This window comes from Bombina bombina, chromosome 3 (genome assembly GCF_027579735.1).
Source record: "Bombina bombina isolate aBomBom1 chromosome 3, aBomBom1.pri, whole genome shotgun sequence".
Taxonomy (NCBI): domain Eukaryota; kingdom Metazoa; phylum Chordata; class Amphibia; order Anura; family Bombinatoridae; genus Bombina; species Bombina bombina.
In genome coordinates, this window is record NC_069501.1 from 1,154,980,914 (window position 1) to 1,154,989,415 (window position 8,502).

Below are 8,502 nucleotides of genomic sequence, written 5' to 3' on the forward strand. Positions count from 1 at the left end.
CCTGTAGGGGAGGAGATAATATCCCAGAAGTAATGATGACCCGTGGACTGACCACACTTAACAGGAGAAATCATTGCTTTCTTTGGATGTAGTTAGAGCTTTGAAATATTATGTTGAAGCTACTAAGAATTTCCGAAAGACTTCTAGTCTATTTGTTATCTTTTCCGGTTCTAGAAAAGGTCAGAAGGCTTCTGCCATTTCTTTGGCATCTTGGTTGAAATCTTTAATTCATCATGCTTATGTCGAGTCGGGTAAAACTCCGCCTCAAAGGATTACAGCTCATTCTACTAGGTCAGTTTCTACTTCCTGGGCATTTAGGAATGAAGCTTCGGTTGTTCAGATTTGCAAAGCAGCAACTTGGTCTTCTTTGCATACTTTTACTAAATTCTACCATTTTGATGTGTTTTCTTCTTCTGAAGCAGTTTTTGGTAGAAAAGTACTTCAGGCAGCTGTTTCAGTTTTTTTCATTATAAGTTTTAAACTTTGTTTGGGTGTGGATTATTTTCAGCGGAATTGGCTGTCTTTATTTTTTCCCTCCCTCTCTAGTGACTCTTGCGTGGAAGATCCACATCTTGGGTAGTCATTATCCCATACGTCACTAGCTCATGGACTCTTGCTAATTACATGAAAGAAAATCATAATTTATGTAAGAACTTACCTGATAAATTCATTTCTTTCATATTAGCAAGAGTCCATGAGGCCCACCCTTTTTTTGTGGTGGTTATAATTTTTTTGTATAAAGCACAATTATTCCAATTCCTTATATTTATGCTTCGCACTTTTTTCTTATCACCCCACTTCTTGGCTATTCGTTAAACTGATTTGTGGGTGTGGTGAGGGGTGTATTTATAGGCATTTTGAGGTTTGGGAAACTTTGCCCCTCCTGGTAGGAATGTATATCCCATACGTCTAGCTCATGGACTCTTGCTAATATGAAAGAAATTAATTTATCAGGTAAGTTTTTACATAAATTATGTTTTTTTTGTCACAAACACACATGGGCTAGTTTGAAGGTGCAAACTGCTACATTTATCTTCAGAATTCTATTTACTGAGTTTTATAAATGGAGTCTTCCTCTATTTATTGTTTTAATAATTATTTTAATAAGAAAACCTCTATGATAATACAGAGGTTAATAATTATCTGAATTTCATTTTGTCCTCATGGATTTTTGTTCTTCATAAATTAAAGGGACAAAAAACCCATATATTTTATTTCATGATTCAGACAGAGCATACAATTTTAAACAACTTTCCAATTTACTTCTATCAAATTTTATTTGTTTTCTTGTTATCCTTTGCTGAAAAGCTGGGATGTAAGCTCATAAGTGTGCATGTGTCTACAGCACTATATGGCAGCAGTTTTGCAATAATGTTATGCACTAGATGGCAGCACTATTTCCTGTCATGTAGTGCTTCAGGCATGTGCACGCTACCTACCTAGGTATCCCTTCAACAAAAAATAACATGAGAACAAAGCAGATTTGATAATAGAAGTAAATTGGAAACTTTTTTAAAATTGTATGCTCTATCTGAATAATGAAATACATTTTTGGGGTTTTAAATCCCTTTAAGGGATAGATTATAAGTGGAGCGCTATTTTAAAGTGCAGGAGCACTTTTCTCTTAGCACAATAAACCAGAGGTTAGACCACTGGTTAAATAATAAAAAATTGCCCCAATGTCTCCCCAAATAAAGTGGACAGTAAATTTCTTAAAATAAAAAAAACTGAATTTATGCTTACCTGATAAATTTCTTTCTCTTGTGATGTTTCGAGTCCACGGATTCATCCATACTTGTGGGATATTCTCCTTCCCTACAGGAAGTGGCAGAGAGAGCACCCACAGCAGAGCTGTCTATATAGCTCCTCCCTTAGCTCCACCCCCCCAGTCATTCGGCCGAAGGCTAGGAAGAAAAAGGAGAAACTATTGGGTGCAGTGGTGACTGAAGTTTTTTTAAAAAAATATACTACCTGTCTTAAATAGACAGGGCGGGCCGTGGACTCGATACATCACAAGAGAAAGAAATTTATCAGGTAAGCATAAATTCTGTTTTCTCTTGTAAGATGCATCGAGTCCACGGATTCATCCATACTTGTGGGATACCAATACCAAAGCTTTAGGACATGGATGAAGGGAGGGACAAGACAGGTTCCTTAAACGGAAGGCACCACTGCTTGTAGAACCTTTCTCCCAAAAATAGCCTCCGAAGAAGCAAAAGAATCGAATTTGTAAAACTTGGAAAAAGTATGAAGCGAAGACCAAGTCGTCGCCTTACAAATCTGTTCAACAGAAGCCTCATTTTTAAAAGCCCATGTGGAAGCCACTGCTCTAGTAGAATGAGCAGTAATTCTTTCAGGAGGCTGCTGGCCAGCAGTCTCATAAGCCATACGGATGATGCTTTTCAGCCAAAAAGAAAGCGAGGTAGCCGTAGCATTTTGACCTCTCCGCTTACCAGAATAGACAACAAACAATGAAGATGTTTGACGGAAATCTTTGGTTGCTTGTAAGTAGAACTTTAAAGCACAAACCACATCAAGATTGTGCAACAGACGTTCCTTCTTTGAAGAAGGATTAGGACACAGCGAAGGAACAACAATTTCCTGATTGATATTCCTATTAGAAACAACCTTAGGAAGGAATCCAGGTTTGGTACGTAAAACCACCTTATCTGCATGGAAAATAAGATAAGGTGAGTCACACTGTAAAGCAGATAACTCAGAAACTCTTCGAGCCGAAGAGATAGCTACTAAAAACAAAACTTTCCAAGATAGAAGCTTAATATCTATGGAATGCATAGGTTCAAATGGAACCCCTTGAAGAACTTTAAGAACCAAGTTTAGGCTCCATGGCGGAGCAACAGGTTTAAATACAGGCTTGATCCTGACCAAGGCCTGACTAAACGCTTGAACGTCTGGGACATCTGCCAGACGTTTGTGTAAAAGAATAGACAAAGCAGATATTTGTCCCTTTAAGGAACTAGCTGATAATCCCTTCTCCAATCCTTCCTGGAGAAAGGACAAAATACTAGGAATCCTAATCTTACTCCATGTAAGGATAATGTCATACTTATTATATGTACTGTCCCTTTAAAACATCCTGTTCCCTTTAACATCAGCCTATTTAAGGCCCCTCCCAGCATTTTCACATTGCTTAGTATTGAAGTTTGATTTAAACCTTATCCTGAGCCTGCTCACCGTGATATCAATCACTTTACCTTTTGTTCATTAGATTGCTGTACTCCACCTAACTGGATTTCTGTCGCCATCCACTCCTAACAGCCTGCTTCTCCCTCAGTAACTCTGCTACTTTGAAACCTTCACTCCTACCTCTACAACTTAGCCGGATTCCTCTGCTGCTCATACCGCTCTCCGGATTCACTTTACACGGAGCTCCGCTTCCTCATGCTGTGACGTCATCAGCCAGCTGCTACTGAGCTTCCTTTCTCCCTCTGGCAAGTCGCCATTACAACCCGGTGTTTGCAACTAACATTCTAACAGTTCTGTTAGCGGTAAGCCAATCTCTGAATTTTACTTTGCTGTTCTACCCTAAGCTACTTTGCTGGTTGCTGCTCATATTGTGTGAGTTATTTGTTTATTTTTTGATATTTGGCTGTTCTACCGTAACTCTGTTCCACATTAGCAATTGCTTATTTTTCCTATGATCATAGTACCATACTACCAAAAACCTTACTCCATATTTTTCTCCATGCCTATTTATTTTTTCCTCTGTTAATGTTAAATCTCAGGTTTATCTGAGCATATCCCTGCTGCATTCATTTTTTACAGTGACTAACCAGACACATGTGACAGCCATAGGGAATATGCTCAATTACTGCCTGTATACTAAAACTTTGCAATATGGGATAAGGTTCAACATAGCTGCCTAATTCCTATATTTTGTTTCACCTCTCCACTCTGTTGCAAACAACCATATAATTTTTATTGTTAAATACATTCCAGCAGTTGCGGTCCAAATAACTAAGCTGCACACATTTTTTCTTTCTTAGTTGTGCCTGACATAATACTAAGCCCGTACTATGGACCCAGCTGGAATGAACGCCCATGTGCAAAATATCACACAGAGGGTTGATCTATTAACTGAGGCTGTTAATACTTTGAAAACAGAAAATGATAGTTTAAAAGCTTATATCAGGGATGTGGTTGATAAGAGGGTACCTATACTAGAACCACAGGTCAGTACCCCAGAAAAATTCAGTGGTGAGAGATCTGAGTATAGAGATTTCAAGAATGCTTGTTTGCTTATGTTCTCCCTTAAACCTCATACTTATCCTACTGATAGAGCAAGGGTACTCACAGTTATATCCTATTTGAGAGGTGAGCCCCGCACTTGGGCCAACACTTACTTTGAGAATAACGATGATATACTTAATTCGTTGGAAAGTTTTTTTTTCTGCCATGGGTCAGCTGTATGAGGATCCCTATAAACAGCTTACTGCTGAAACTGCAATGAGAGGCTTGAAACAAAAGAAAAGAGTAGTTGAGGATTACATTGCGGAATTTAAAAAATGGGCGAAAGACACGCAATGGAACGACCTCTCACTGAGAAATCAGTTTAGACTAGGCCTTTCAGAAGGAATTAAGGATGAGGAGAGGTCATTTCATGAATATCCTGCAAAGAAACAACATACACCCAGCCCCAGCAAATCAACTCCTGAACCTATGGATATAGGTTTTGTAAAGGGACCTTTAACTCCTGAGGAGAAGATCCGAAGAAGGGCTAATAACCTCTGCTTATACTGCGCTTCAGACAAACACACTGTCAGAGACTGTCCTTCCCTCCTAAAACAAAACAAGGGTAAGATGTATAAAGAACCTTTCTGTTGTACCACTCAGGATCATGCTCACCCTTACCTAAATTTATCTCTTCTTTTACAGTGGGAGTCACATCGAGTCAACGCTCCCGCGATTATTGACTCAGGAGCTACAGCCTCCTACATAGATACTGTATTCACTAAATCCAATAAAATTCCACTTGTGCAAAAAAGGTCTCCTGTGTTATTACGTGGAATAGATGGTAATCCAATCACATCAGGTCCAGTCAAATACCAAACAATACCCTTACTTGTTGTTACCCCAGACCACCATAGGGAGTATATGTCATTTGATGTAATTTCATCTCCTATTTCACCTATAGTTCTCGGCATAAACTGGCTCCGTATTCATAATCCTGAAGTAAATTGGTCTACCTCAACAGTCACATTTAATTCTACATTCTGCTCTACTACTTGTTTTCCAGTTACTATTTTGCACACCACTGAAGCTAATGAGATCATTCAAATACCTGAGGTTTATAAGGATTATGTAGACGTATTCAGCAAAACCCAATGCGACAATCTTCCTCCTCACAGGAAGTATGATTGTCCTATAGAGATCATACCAGGTTCTGAGATCCCCACGGGTCATATTTACCCACTCTCAAACCCTGAATTATCACACCTTAAATCTTACTTAGATGAAAATCTAAGGAAAGGTTTCATCCGTCCCTCCACCTCTCCAGCTAGTGCTGGGATTTTCTTTGTTAAAAATAAGGATGGCTCACTGAGGCCAATCGTAGACTACAGACAACTAAACAAAATTACAATAAAAAACAGATATCCTTTACCCCTTATCCCGGAATTAATTGAGAGGTTGGAGGGAGCAAAATTTTTCACAAAGTTGGACTTAAGAGGAGCTTATAATCTCATCCGAATTAGATCTGGAGATGAGTGGCTCACGGCGTTTCGAACACGTTACAGATTGTTCGAATACGTCGTGATGCCTTTTGGGCTCTGTAACGCGCCTGCAACTTTCCAGCACCTAATCAATGACATTTTTAGGGACATATTAGATGTCTTTATTGTCATTTATTTGGATGATATTTTAATTTATTCCAAGACCTATCAGGAACACATTTCCCATGTTAGACAAGTTTTATCAAGGCTCAGAGGTAACCACTTGTATGCTAAGGCTGAAAAATGCCTGTTCAATTCACAATCCATATCCTTTCTGGGATATGAAATTTCTCCTTCAGGTATCCATATGGAACAAAAAAAGGTTGAAGCAGTTCTAAATTGGCCCATACCAACAACTAAACGTCAAGTTCAGTCCTTCATGGGATTTGCGAATTTCTACCGCAAATTTATTAAAAATTTCTCCAAACTTGCTCTTCCTTTAACTGTTCTAACAAAAAATAATTCACCTTTCAGGTGGACTAAAGAAGCACAATCCGCCTTTGATCTGTTCAAACAAAAGTTCACCTCAGCACCAATACTCCGTTTTCCTGACCCTACTCTACAATTTGTTCTTGAGGTGGACGCCTCAAATTGTGCTATTGGCGCTGTTCTCTCCCAAAGAGAAAACTTGTCAAAATCATTACATCCTGTGGCTTTTTACTCCAAGACTTTGAATAGTGCGGAACAAAACTATCCAATTGGTGACAAAGAACTCTTAGCCATAAAACTCTCCCTGGAACACTGGCGACACCTCCTTGAAGGTACTTCCATTCCTACACTCATCTATACAGATCATAGGAACCTGCAGTACTTGAAGGCCACTAGAACCTTGTCAGCCAGACAGGTTCGCTGGAATCTCTTTTTCTCTCGTTTTAACTTCCTCATCACATACCATCCTGCTGGAAAGAATCAAAAGGCTGACGCACTTTCCCGGTTACCCACAAGTGTTCCACACCAAACTACCGACCAATCCATCATACCAAAAGAAAACTTCGTTTCTTTTACTCTTGAAGTCTCATCTAACCTTAAAAAGGAACAGTTGGCAGACTGTACAAAGCCATCACACCTTCTTCAACTTAATACTCAAGGACTTTATTCTCATAAATCAAAGATATATGTTCCACCTTCCCTCAGACTCACTCTCCTTCAATCTGTACATGATTCACCTCTAGCTGGTCATCCAGGTCTCCATAAAACTCTCGACCTAGTAAAAAGGGATTACTGGTGGCCTCAAATGGCAACAGAAGTCAAGGACTATGTAAACTCCTGTCTTAATTGTACCATTTCAAAAAGGGATAAACGCTCTCCCTATGGGTTGCTTCTGCCTTTACCTACTCCAAAGAATCCTTGGTCTGAGATTGCTTTAGACTTTATTGTAGACTTGCCATCCTCTTCAAAGAATACCACTATCCTTGTCGTTGTAGATCTCTTCACGAAGATGTGCCATTTCATCCCCTTCTGCAAACTTCCTACCGCTTTGGAGACAGTACAACTGCTTCTCAAACATATTGTTAAGTATCATGGACTTCCTACTTCAATCCTCAGTGATCGTGGCAGTCAATTTTCTAGCAGACTCTGGTACCATTTCTGTAAAATTTTATCTGTTGAGAGGAAGTTAACTAGTGCTTACCACCCACAATGCAATGGTCAAACTGAACGTTGTAACCAGTGGTTGGAACAATTTTTAAGACTCTTCTGTTCCTCTCAGCAACATCTTTGGAGTGACTTCTTGCATTACGTTGAATTTTGTTACAACAACACCATTCATTCCAGTACTGGTCAAACTCCCTTCTTCGCTAACTACGGTTTTCATCCTAAGTTTCAGATTCTACCATCTTCTACCGTTCCAGTCTCTAGTATATCAGATTTGTCTGATTCCATCTCTTCCAACTTTAAAACCATCAAGTCCAACATCATAGCAGCAAAACAACTCCAGAAACAGTATTATGATCGCCGCAGAACCCCGCCTCCTGTCTACACAAAAGGTGATCTCGTCTGGCTATCCACAAAACACCTACGTCTAAAAACCCCTTCGAAAAAACTTTCTCCGTTGTTTATTGGTCCATACCCTGTTGAACTCGTCATTAATGCCAATGCTGTCAGGCTTAAGTTACCAGATAACTTAAGGGTTCATCCCACATTCCATGTATCCCTTCTCAAACCCTATAAGGATCTCAGGGATTTCTCTACCCATACTTCTCATCCACCTATTTCTGTCGACCCTGAAATGGAGTATGAGGTTCACTCAATTCTGGATTCCCGTCTCCGCAGGGGACGTATTGAATATCTTGTTCGCTGGAAGGGTTTTTCCAAAGATGATTCCTGGGAACCATCTACCAACATATCCGCTCCTCGTTTGTTGTCTCATTTCCACCAGAGACATCCGGATCGTCCTGGGCCTTGAGCCCCTGGAGTGGCTCCTTGGAGGGGGGATTCTGTCAGGATAATGTCATACTTATTATATGTACTGTCCCTTTAAAACATCCTGTTCCCTTTAACATCAGCCTATTTAAGGCCCCTCCCAGCATTTTCATATTGCTTAGTATTGAAGTTTGATTTAAACCTTATCCTGAGCCTGCTCACCGTGATATCAATCACTTTACCTTTTGTTCATTAGATTGCTGTACTCCACCTAACTGGATTTCTGTCGCCATCCACTCCTAACAGCCTGCTTCTCCCTCAGTGACTCTGCTACTTTGAAACCTTCACTCCTACCTCTACAACTTAGCCGGATTCCTCTGCTGCTCATACCGCTCTCCGGATTCACTTT